The sequence below is a fragment of the Capricornis sumatraensis genome, chromosome 13 (assembly GCF_032405125.1).
Source record: "Capricornis sumatraensis isolate serow.1 chromosome 13, serow.2, whole genome shotgun sequence".
Classification (NCBI taxonomy): Eukaryota; Metazoa; Chordata; class Mammalia; order Artiodactyla; family Bovidae; genus Capricornis; species Capricornis sumatraensis.
In genome coordinates this window covers 77,273,734-77,283,847 of record NC_091081.1, presented here as the reverse complement: position 1 = coordinate 77,283,847, position 10,114 = coordinate 77,273,734, and the positions used below count along the sequence as shown (strand labels likewise).

At 38.8% G+C, this 10,114-nt stretch overlaps 1 pseudogene; it reads left to right on the top strand.

The window, feature by feature from the left end:
* The first annotated feature begins 732 nt into the window (after positions 1–732).
* LOC138089478 (histone-lysine N-methyltransferase SETMAR-like) lies at positions 733–9,783 on the top strand (annotated as a pseudogene).
* The last annotated feature ends 331 nt before the right edge of the window (positions 9,784–10,114 follow it).

Here is a 10,114-nt window from a genome sequence, read left to right as displayed (position 1 = left end):
ACAAGTCATTTGCATGAGTGTTGACACAATCAATATAACAATATTGTTCATAATTTTCAATAAGGTAGCAGAAATACATTTGGATTGAATCACCTAAGGTAATCTGGCAAAAATTAGCAGAATAGGATTTAGTTTGAATTCAATTACCTTCTCTGTAACTGTGGTTCCCAGACTTCATAATGCATCATAATAATCACCTGGAGTGTTTGTTAAAGCATAATTTCTGAGTTCCAATTTCAAATATGCTGATTAAATAGCTCTGGGATGATAGCTGAAAATCTAAGCTTCTAACAAGTTCCCAGGGGACATTGATGTGGCTGGTCCTTTGCTAGAGAACAAAATCAAGATTTTTGAGGTTCTGCCTCCCCAATCTCACCTTCTGACACCAAGACCAAAAATCTTACTAGTTCTTTATATCTCCCAGTATGTAGATGACCTCTTTAGATGTGCATGCCCTGGTTGGGGCTTCAGTAAATGCTACTTGTACAGTTTAAACAGAATACTGTAATGTCTCCTTGCAATCTTGTTTTTAAACTTCTATTAGGTTGGTGCAAAACTAATTGTGGTTTTTGTGTTGTTGAAATTTGCCATTTTATTTTGGAATACATTCTGAATAAATGAGGTTAAGTTATACATTATTTTAATGTGTACTTCTCTCTTTTTGTTTTGTTTTATTTTATTTTTTTTTACTAATGACATTACTTGCTGTTTACTTTGCATTTATTTTAGACTATGGAAATGATGTTAGACAAAAAGCAAATTCGAGCAATTTTCTAATTTACCTTCAAAATGGATCCTAAAACAGCAGAGACAACTCACAACATCAACAATACATTAGGTCCAGGAACAGCTTACGAATGTACCATGGAGTGCTGGTTCAAGAAGTTTAGCAAAGGAGATGAGAGCCTTGAAGATGAGGAGTGTAGTGGCTAGCCATCAAAAATTGACAATTACAAATTAAGAGCCATTATTTATTTTTTTAATATAACTGACTCTTTGCGACCCCATGGACTGTAGCCTACCAGGCTCCTCTGTCCGTGGGATTTTCCAGGCAATAGTACTGGAGTGGATTGCCATTTCCTTCTCCAGGGGATCTTCCCGACCCAGGGATCGAACCCATGTCTCCCGCATTGTAGACAGACGCTTTACCATCTGAGCCATCAGGGAAGTCTTAATATAAATGTATTTATTTTAATTAGAGGCTAATTACTTTACAATATTGTATTGGTTTTGCCATACATCAACATGAATCCACACGGGTGTACACGTGTTCCCCATTCTGAACCCCCTTCCTACCTCCCTCCCCATACCATCCTTCTGGGTCATCCCAGTGCACCAGCCCCAAACATCCTGTATCATGATCAAACCTGGACTGGTGATTCGTTTCATATATGATATTATACATGTTTCAATGCCATTCTCCCAAATCATCACACCCTCGCCCTCTCCCTCAGAGTCCAAAAGACTGTTCTATACATCTGTGTTTCTTTTGCTGTCTCGCATACAGAGTTATCATTACCATCTTTCTAAATTCCATATATATGTGCTAGTATACTGTATTGGTGTTTTTCTTTCTCGCTTACTTCACTCTATATAATAGGCTCCAGTTTCATCCACCTCATTAGAACTGATTCAAATGTGTTCTTTCTAATGGCTCAGTAATACTCCATTGTGTGTATGTACCACAGCTTTCTTATCCATTCATCTGCTAATGGACATCTAGATTGCTTCCATGTCCTGGCTATTATAAACAGTGCTGCGATGAACATTGGGGTACATGTGTCTCTTTCAATTCTGGTTTCCTTGGTGTTTATGCCCAGCAGTGGGATTGCTGGGTCATATGGCAGTTCTATTTGCAATTTTTTAAGGAATCTCCACACTGTTCTCCATAGTGGCTGTACTAGTTTGCATTCCCACCAACAGTGTAAGAGGGTTCCCTTTTCTCCACACCCTCTCCAGCATTTATTGCTTGTAGACTTTTGGATAGCAGCCATTCTGACTGTTGTGGAATTGTGCTTTTGATTTGCATTTCTCTGATAATGAGTGATGTTGAACGTCTTTTCATATGTTTGTCAGCCATCTGTATGTCTTCTTTGGAGAAATGTCTGTTTAGGTCTTTGGCCCATTTTTTGATTGGGTCGTTTATTTTTCTGGAATTGAGCTGCATAAGTTGCTTGTATATTTTTGAGATTAATTCTTTGTCAGTTGCTTCATTTGCTATTGTTTTCTCCCATTCAGAAGGCTGTCTTTTCACCTTACTTATAGTTTCCTCTGTTGTGCAGAAGCTTTTAATTTTAATTAGATCCCATTTGTTTATTTTTGCTTTTATTTCCAATATTCTGGGAGGTGGATCATAGAGGATCCTGCTGTGATTTATGTTGGAGAGTGTTTTGCCTACGTTCTCCTCCAGGAGTTTTATAGTTTCTGGTCTTACGTTTAGATCTTTAATCCATTTTGAGTTTATTTTTGTGTATGGTGTTAAAAAGTGTTCTAGCTTCATTCTTTTACAAGTGGTTGACCAGTTTTCCCAGCACCACTTGTTAAAGAGATTGTCTTTACTCCATTGTATATTCTTGCCTCCTTTGTCAAAGATAAGGTGTCCATAGGTGTGTGGATTTATCTCTGGGCTTTCTATTTTGTTCCATTGATCCATATTTCTTTCTTTGTGCCAGTACCATACTGTCTTGATGACTGTGGCTTTGTAGTAGAGCCTGAAGTCAGGCAGGTTGATTCCTCCAATTCCATTCTTCTTTCTCAAGATTGCTTTGGCTATTCGAGGTTTTTTGTATTTCCATACAAATTGTGAAATTATTTGTTCTAGCTCTGTGAAAAATACCGCTGGTAGCTTGATAGGGGTTGCATTGAATCTATAGATTGCTTTGGGTAGTATACTCGTTTTCACTATATTGATTCTTCCAATCCATGAACACGGTATATTTCTCCATCTATTAGTGTCCTCTTTGATTTCTTTCACCAGTGTTTTATAGTTTTCTATATATAGGCCTTTAGTTTTTTAGGTAGATATACTCCTAAGTATTTTATTCTTTTCGTTTCAATGGTGAATGGAATTGTTTCCTTAATTTCTCTATTTTCTCATTGTTAGTGTACAGGAATGCAAGGGATTTCTGTGTGTTGATTTTATATCCTGCAACTTTATTATATTCATTGATTAGCTCTAGTAATTTTCTGGTGGAGTCTTTAGGGTTTTCTATGTAGAGGATCATGTCATCTGAAAACAGTGAGAGTTTTACTTCTTTTCTGATTTGGATTCCCTTTATTTCTTTTTCTGCTCTGATCGCTGTGGCCAAAACTCCCAAAACTATGTTGAATAGTAGTGGTGAAATAAGGCACCCTTGTCCTGTTCTAACTTTAGGGGAAATGCTTTCAATTTTTCACCATTGAGGATAATGTTTGCTGTGGGTTTGTCATATATAGCTTTTATTATGTTGAGGTATGTTCCTTCTATTCCTGCTTTCTGGAGAGTTTTTATCATAAATGGATGCTGAATTTTGTCAAAGGCTTTCTCTGCATCTATTGAGATAATCACATGGCTTTTATTTTTCAATTTGTTAATGTGGTGTATTACAGTGATTGATTTGTGGACATTGAAGAATCCTTGCATCCCTGGGATAAAGCCCACTTGGTCATGGTGTATGATCTTTTTAATGTGTTGCTGGATTCTGATTGCTAGAATTTTGTTCAGGAATTTTGCATCTATGTTCATCAGTTATATTGGCCTGTAGTTTTCTTTTTTTGTGGCATCTTTGTCAGGTTTTGGTATTAGGGTGATGGTGGTTTCATAGAATGAGTTTGGAAGTTTACCTTTGTAATTTTCTGGAAGAGCTTGAGTAGGATAGGTGTTAACTCTTCTTTAAATTTTTAGTACAATTCAGCTGTGAAGCCATCTGGACCTGGGCTTTTGTTTGCTGGAAGATTTCTGATTACAGTTTCAATTTCCGCGCTTGTGATGGGTCTGTTAAGATTTTCTCTCTCTTTCTGATTCAGTTTTGGAAAGTTGTGCTTTTCTAAGAATTTGTCCATTTCTTCCAAGTTGTCCATCTTATTGGCATATAATTGCTGGTAGTAGTCTCTTATGATCCTTTGTATTTCTGTGTTGTCTGTTGTGATCTCTCCATTTTCATTTTTAATTTTATTGATTTGATTTTTCTCCCTTTGTTTCTTGATGAGTCTGGCTAATGGTTTGTCAGTTTTATTTATCCTCTCAAAGAACCAGCTTTTGGCTTTGTTGATTTTTGCTATGGTCTCTTTTGTTTCTTTTGCATTTATTTCTGCCCCAATTTTTAAGATTTCTTTCCTTCTACTAACCCTGGGGTTCTTCATTTCTTCCTTTCCTAGTTGCTTTAGGTGTAGAGTTAGGTTATTTATTTGACTTTTTTCTTGTTTCTTGAGGTATGCCTGTATTGCTATGAACTTTCCCCCTTAGCACTGCTTTTACAGTGTCCCACAGGTTTTGGGTTGTTGTGTTTTCATTTTCATTCGTTTCTATGCATATTTTGATTTCTTTTTAGATTTCTTCTGTGATTTGTTCGTTATTCAGCAGAGTGTTGTTCAGCCTCCATATGTTGGAATTTTTAATAGTTTTTCTCCTGTAATTGAGATCTAATCTTAAGGCATTGTGGTCAGAAAAGATGCTTGGAATGATTTCAATTTATTTGAATTGACCAAGGCTAGATTTATGGCCCAGGATGTGATCTATCCTGGAGAAGGTTCCGTGTGCACTTGAGAAAAAGGTGAAATTCATTGTTTTGGAGTGAAATATCCTATAGATATCAATTAGGTCTAACTGGTCTATTGTATCATTTAAAGTTTGTGTTTCTTTGTTAATTTTCTGTTTAGTGAGTGTGGTATTAAAGTCCCCTACTATTATTGTGTTATTGTTAATTTCCCCTTTCATACTTATTAGCATTTGTCTTACATATTGCGGTGCTCCTATGTTGGGTGCATATATATTTACAATTGTTATATCTTCTTCTTGGATTGATCCTTTGATCATTATGTAGTGTCCTTCTTTGTCTCTTTTCACAGCCTTTGTTTTAAAGTCTATTTTATCTGATATGATTATTGCTACTCCTGCTTTCTTTTGGTCTCTATTTCTGTGGAATATCTTTTTCCAGCCCTTCACTTTCAGTCTGTATGTGTCCCTTGTTTTGAGGTGGGTCTCTTGTAGACAACATATATAGGGGTCTTGTTTTCATATCCATTCAGCCAGTCTTTGTCTTTTGGTTGGGGCATTCAACCCATCTATGTTTAAGGTAATTATTGATAAGTATGATCCCATTGTCATTTACTTTATTGTTTTGGGTTCAAGCTTATACACCCTTTCTGTGTTTCTTGTCTAGAGAAGATCCTTTAGCATTTGTTGGAGTGCTGATTTGGTGGTGCTAAATTCTGTCAGCTTTTGCTTGTCTGTAAAGCTTTTGATTTCTCCTTCATATTTGAATAAAGTCCTTGCTGGGTAGAGTAATCTGGGCTGTAGGTTATTTTCTCATCACTTTAAGTATGTCCTGCCATTCCCTCCTGGCCTGAAGAGTTTCTATTGAAAGATGAGCTGTTATCCTTATGGGAATCCCCTTGTGTGTTATTCATTGTTTTTCCCTTGCTGCTTTTAATATTTGTTCTTTGTGTTTGATCTTTGTTAATTTGATTAATATGTGTCTTGGGGTGTTTCACCTTGGGTTTTTGCTGTTTGGGACTCTCTGGGTTTCTTGGACTTGTGTGATTATTTCCTTCCCCATTTTAGGGAAGTTTTGAACTATTATCTCAAGTATTTTCTTGTGGTCTTTCTTTTTGTCTTCTTCTTCTGGGACTCCTAAGATTCAAATGTTGGGGCGTTTAACATTGTCCCAGAGGTCTCTGAGATTGTCTTAATTTCTTTTAATTTGGTTTTCTTTTTCCTCTCTGTTTCATTTATTTCTACCATTCTATCTTCTACCTCACTAACCCTATCTTCTGCCTCCATTATTCTACAATTTGTTCCCTCCAGAGTGTTTTTGATCTCATTTATTGCATTATTCATTATATATTGACTCTTTTTTATTTCTTCTAGGTCCTTGTTAAACCTTTCTTGCATCTTATCAATCCTTCTCTCCAGGGTGTTTATCTGTGATTCCATTTTGATTTCAAGATTTTGGATCATTTTCACTATCATTATTTGCAACTCTTTATCAGGTAGATTCCCTATCTCTTCCTCTTTTGTTTGGTTTGGTGGGCATTTATCCTGTTCTTTTACCTGCTGGATATACCTCTGTCTCTTCATCTTGTTTATATTACTGTGTTTGGGGTGGCCCTTCTGTATTCTGGCAATTTGTGGAGTTCTCTTTATTGTGCAGTTTCCTCACTGTGGGTGGGGTTGTATGGGTGGCTTGTCAAGGTTTCCTTGTTAGGGAAGTTTGTGTTGGTGTTCTGGTGGGTGGATCTGGATTTCTTCTCTCTGGAGTGCAATGAAGTGTCCAGTAATGAGTTATGAGATGTCAATGGGTTGGGAGTGACTTTGGGCAGCCTGTATATTGAAGCTCAGGGCTGTGTTCCTGTGTTGCTGGAGAATTTGTGTGGTATGTCTTGCTCTGAAACTTATTGGCCCTTGGGTGGTGCTTGGTTTCAGTGTAGGTATGGAGGCGTTTGATGAGCTCCTATTGATTAATGTTCCCTGGAGTCAGGATTTCTCTGGTGTTCTCAGGGTTTGGACTTAAGCCTCCTGCTTCTGGTTTTCAGTCTTATTTTTACAGTAACCTCAAGACTTCTCCATCTATACAGCACCATTGATAAAACATCTAGGTTAAAGATGAAAAGCTTCTTCCACAGTGAGAGATACCCAGAGAGGTTCACAGAGTTAAATGGAGAAGAGAAGAGGGAGGAGGGAGATAGAGGTGACCCGAATGAGATGAGGTGGAATCAAAAGAGGAGAGAGCAAGCTAGCCAGTAATCACTTCCTTATGTGTGCTCCACAGTCTGGACTGCTCAGAGATGTTCATGGAGTTATACAGAGAAGAGAAGAGGGAGAAAGGAGAAAGAGGTGGCCAGATCCAGCCAGTAATCAGTTTCCTAAGTGTTCTCCACAGTCTGGAACACAAAAGAGATTCACAGAGTTGGGTAGAGAAGAGAAGGGGGAGGGAGGAGATAGAGGTGACCTGGTGGAGAAAAAGGAGAGTCCAAAGGGGGAGAGAGCAGTCAAGCCAGTAATCTCACTCCCAAGTAAAAATGGGTACTGAAGATTGGGTTCTTAAAGGTACGAAATTGATAACAAATACCTAAAAGCAAAGATTAAAAGTCTAGAGTAGAAGTTAGATTTTCAAAAATACATTATTAATGAAAAAAAAGGCCACTAAAATTAGAAAATATATATATATGAAGTTTGCTTTAAAAAATAGGGTTTCTCTTTTTTTTTGCAAAGTAATAGTATGTTACAAAAATGAAAATTAAAGGAGTAATAGAGGACTTACAAATTTTTAAAAAACATTTTTTTGAATTAAAGAATGATAGTAAAAATATACCTAGGACTTTCTCTGGTGTTGTTGTGGGCAGTGTGGGGTCAGTTCATTTTCGGATAGCTCCATGATCCAGCTTATATTTCTCAAGATCTATAGGCCCCTTCCTATGTAGTCAGTACTAACTACAGGGTTTTAATCTATTTCACCTGTCACTTCCAAGGAGGTTCCCTCTGGTTTAGCTTCTTCTGTTTGCTGGTCCCTTCAGTGCCTAAATTCTGCCCTGACACAAGGGGGCGGTGGTGGACACTTTGTTAGGCTCACGTGTTCAGTCGTGCTGTAGGGAGGGAGGCATGCTGCAAACAAATACCACTGGCGTGTGTTCACAGTGTCTCGGCCACACTGGGTTTGCCCCCGCTCATGGCGTGCGTGCCCTCCCTGTCTACACTGCTTAGGCTCCAGGTTGCTGTGCTGGGAACTATCTGAGGCCGGCGCTGGGTTGTATGCACTTCCCAGGTCTAAGCCACTCAGGTTCAGGTACTCAGGTAGTCCTCAGAGGCACAGACTCAGTCGGGCCTGCATTTTGTGCCCTTCCCAGATCCGAGCAGCTCAAGTGACCAGGTGTTTGGCAAGCATGGTTGCTGTGACTTATCACCTCCCCCGTCCCTGCCACTCGGTTTTCTGGGTGTACAACCGGTGCACCTTCTCAGGCAGATGTTGACCGTCCAAAACCCCAAGAAATCTTGGTTAGCAACGAACCCTGCTTGCAGTTTAGTAGATAATTTCTCTCTGGGGCCGCGATTGCCCCCTTCCTGCTCTGGCTGCCCTTGCTTGCCTGTCACCAGAGGGGAATAGGTCAGTCTGCAGCTGACTAGCTCTGCTCAGTCCTTTGTTCTGTGAGCGGGCCTGTCGGTGTCTTAGGTTAGGGCTTGTCACATAGCTCTAGTCAGGCCTTTGTTCTGTGTGTGGGCCTGGTGGTGTCTTAGGGCTTTTCGCGTGGTAGCTATCTCAGTCTGGTTTGCTAGCCCAAGTTAGTTCCCTCCGATTGACCTTGGGGCATTCAGGCCTGGTCCTTACTCTAAGCAATGCAGCCCGCGCCTCCCTGCCCAGCCCCTGCTTGCTAGTGGTGGATGCAGTCATCTGCGCTGCTTCTCTGCTGGGGGAGTTACCGTTGGGCACATAATCTGTGGGTTTAAATTATTTATTTATTTTTCCTCCTGATTATGTTGCCCTCTGTGGTTCCAAGGCTCACTACAGACTCAGCAGTGAGAATGTTTCCTGGTGTTTGGAAACCTCTCTTTTTTAAGACTCCCTTCCAGGAATGGAGCTCTGTCCCTCCCTCTTTTGTCTCTCTTTTTGTCTTTTGTATCTTTCCCTACCTCCTTTTGAAGACAATGGGCTGCTTTTCTGGGTGCCTGATGTCCTCTGCCAGCGTTCAGAAGTTGTTTTGTGGAATTTACTCAGCGTTCAAATGTTCTTTTGATGAATTTGTCGGGGAGAAAGTGGTCTCCGCGTCCTATTCCATCATCATCTTAGGACCACCTCCGAGAGCCACTACTGAAGCTAATCCTTATACAACTACACAAGAAGTTGTGGAAGAACTCAACACAGGCCATTCTATGTTTATTCGGCATTTGAAGCAAATTGGAAAGGTGAAGAAACTCAATAAGTGGGTGTTCCATGAGCTGACTGAAAATCAGAAAACTTCTCCTTTTAAAATGTCACCAACAACAATGAATCATTTCTGAATCAGATTGTGATATATGATGAAAAGTGAATTTTATACGATAACCGGCGACAACCAGCTCAGTGGTTGGACTGAGAAGAAGCTCCAAAGTACTTTCCAAAAGGCAAATTGCCCCAAAAAAGGGTTTTGGTCACTGTTTGGTGGTCTGCTGCTCATCTAATTCACTACAGCTTTCTGAATCCCAGTGAAACCATGACAGCTGAGAAGTATGCTCAGCAGATCGCTGAGATGCACCAAAAGCTGTAGTGTCTGCAGCCAACACAGATCAATAAAAATGGCCCAGTTCTTCTCCATGACAATGCCTAACTACAGTCACATAACCAATGCTTCAAAAATTGGATGAATTGGGCTATGAAGTTTTGCCTTATCTGCCATATTCACTTGACCTCTCACAAACTGACTAATAAACTGACTTCAAGCATCTCGACAACTTTTTGTGGGGTAAACACTTCCACAACCAACAGGAGGTAGAAAATGCTTTCCAAGAGTCCATGGAATCCTGGAGGCATAGATCTTTATGCTACAAGAATAAACAAACTTATTTCTCATTGGCAAAAATGTGTTGATTGTACTGGCTCCTATTTTGATTAATAAAAATATGTTTGAGCCTGGTTATAATAATTTAAAATTAGTGGTGCTAAACTGCAATTACTTTGGTACTAATCTAATAGACTCTAAGCTCTTGGAAGGGTACCCTGTTAATATTTCTATATAAACATCTATGATTTATAGAATTTAGAGATCTATAAAGATCCATAAGATCTATAGAATATAAATTAGATATTTATAGATTTTTATAGATCATAAATCTATTAGATTTTGAATCTATATTTATAGATCTAATTTATATTTTATAGATCTATTAGATTTCAAATAGAAATATTAGATTGCTATTCTATAGATCTAATTTATATGCTATAAT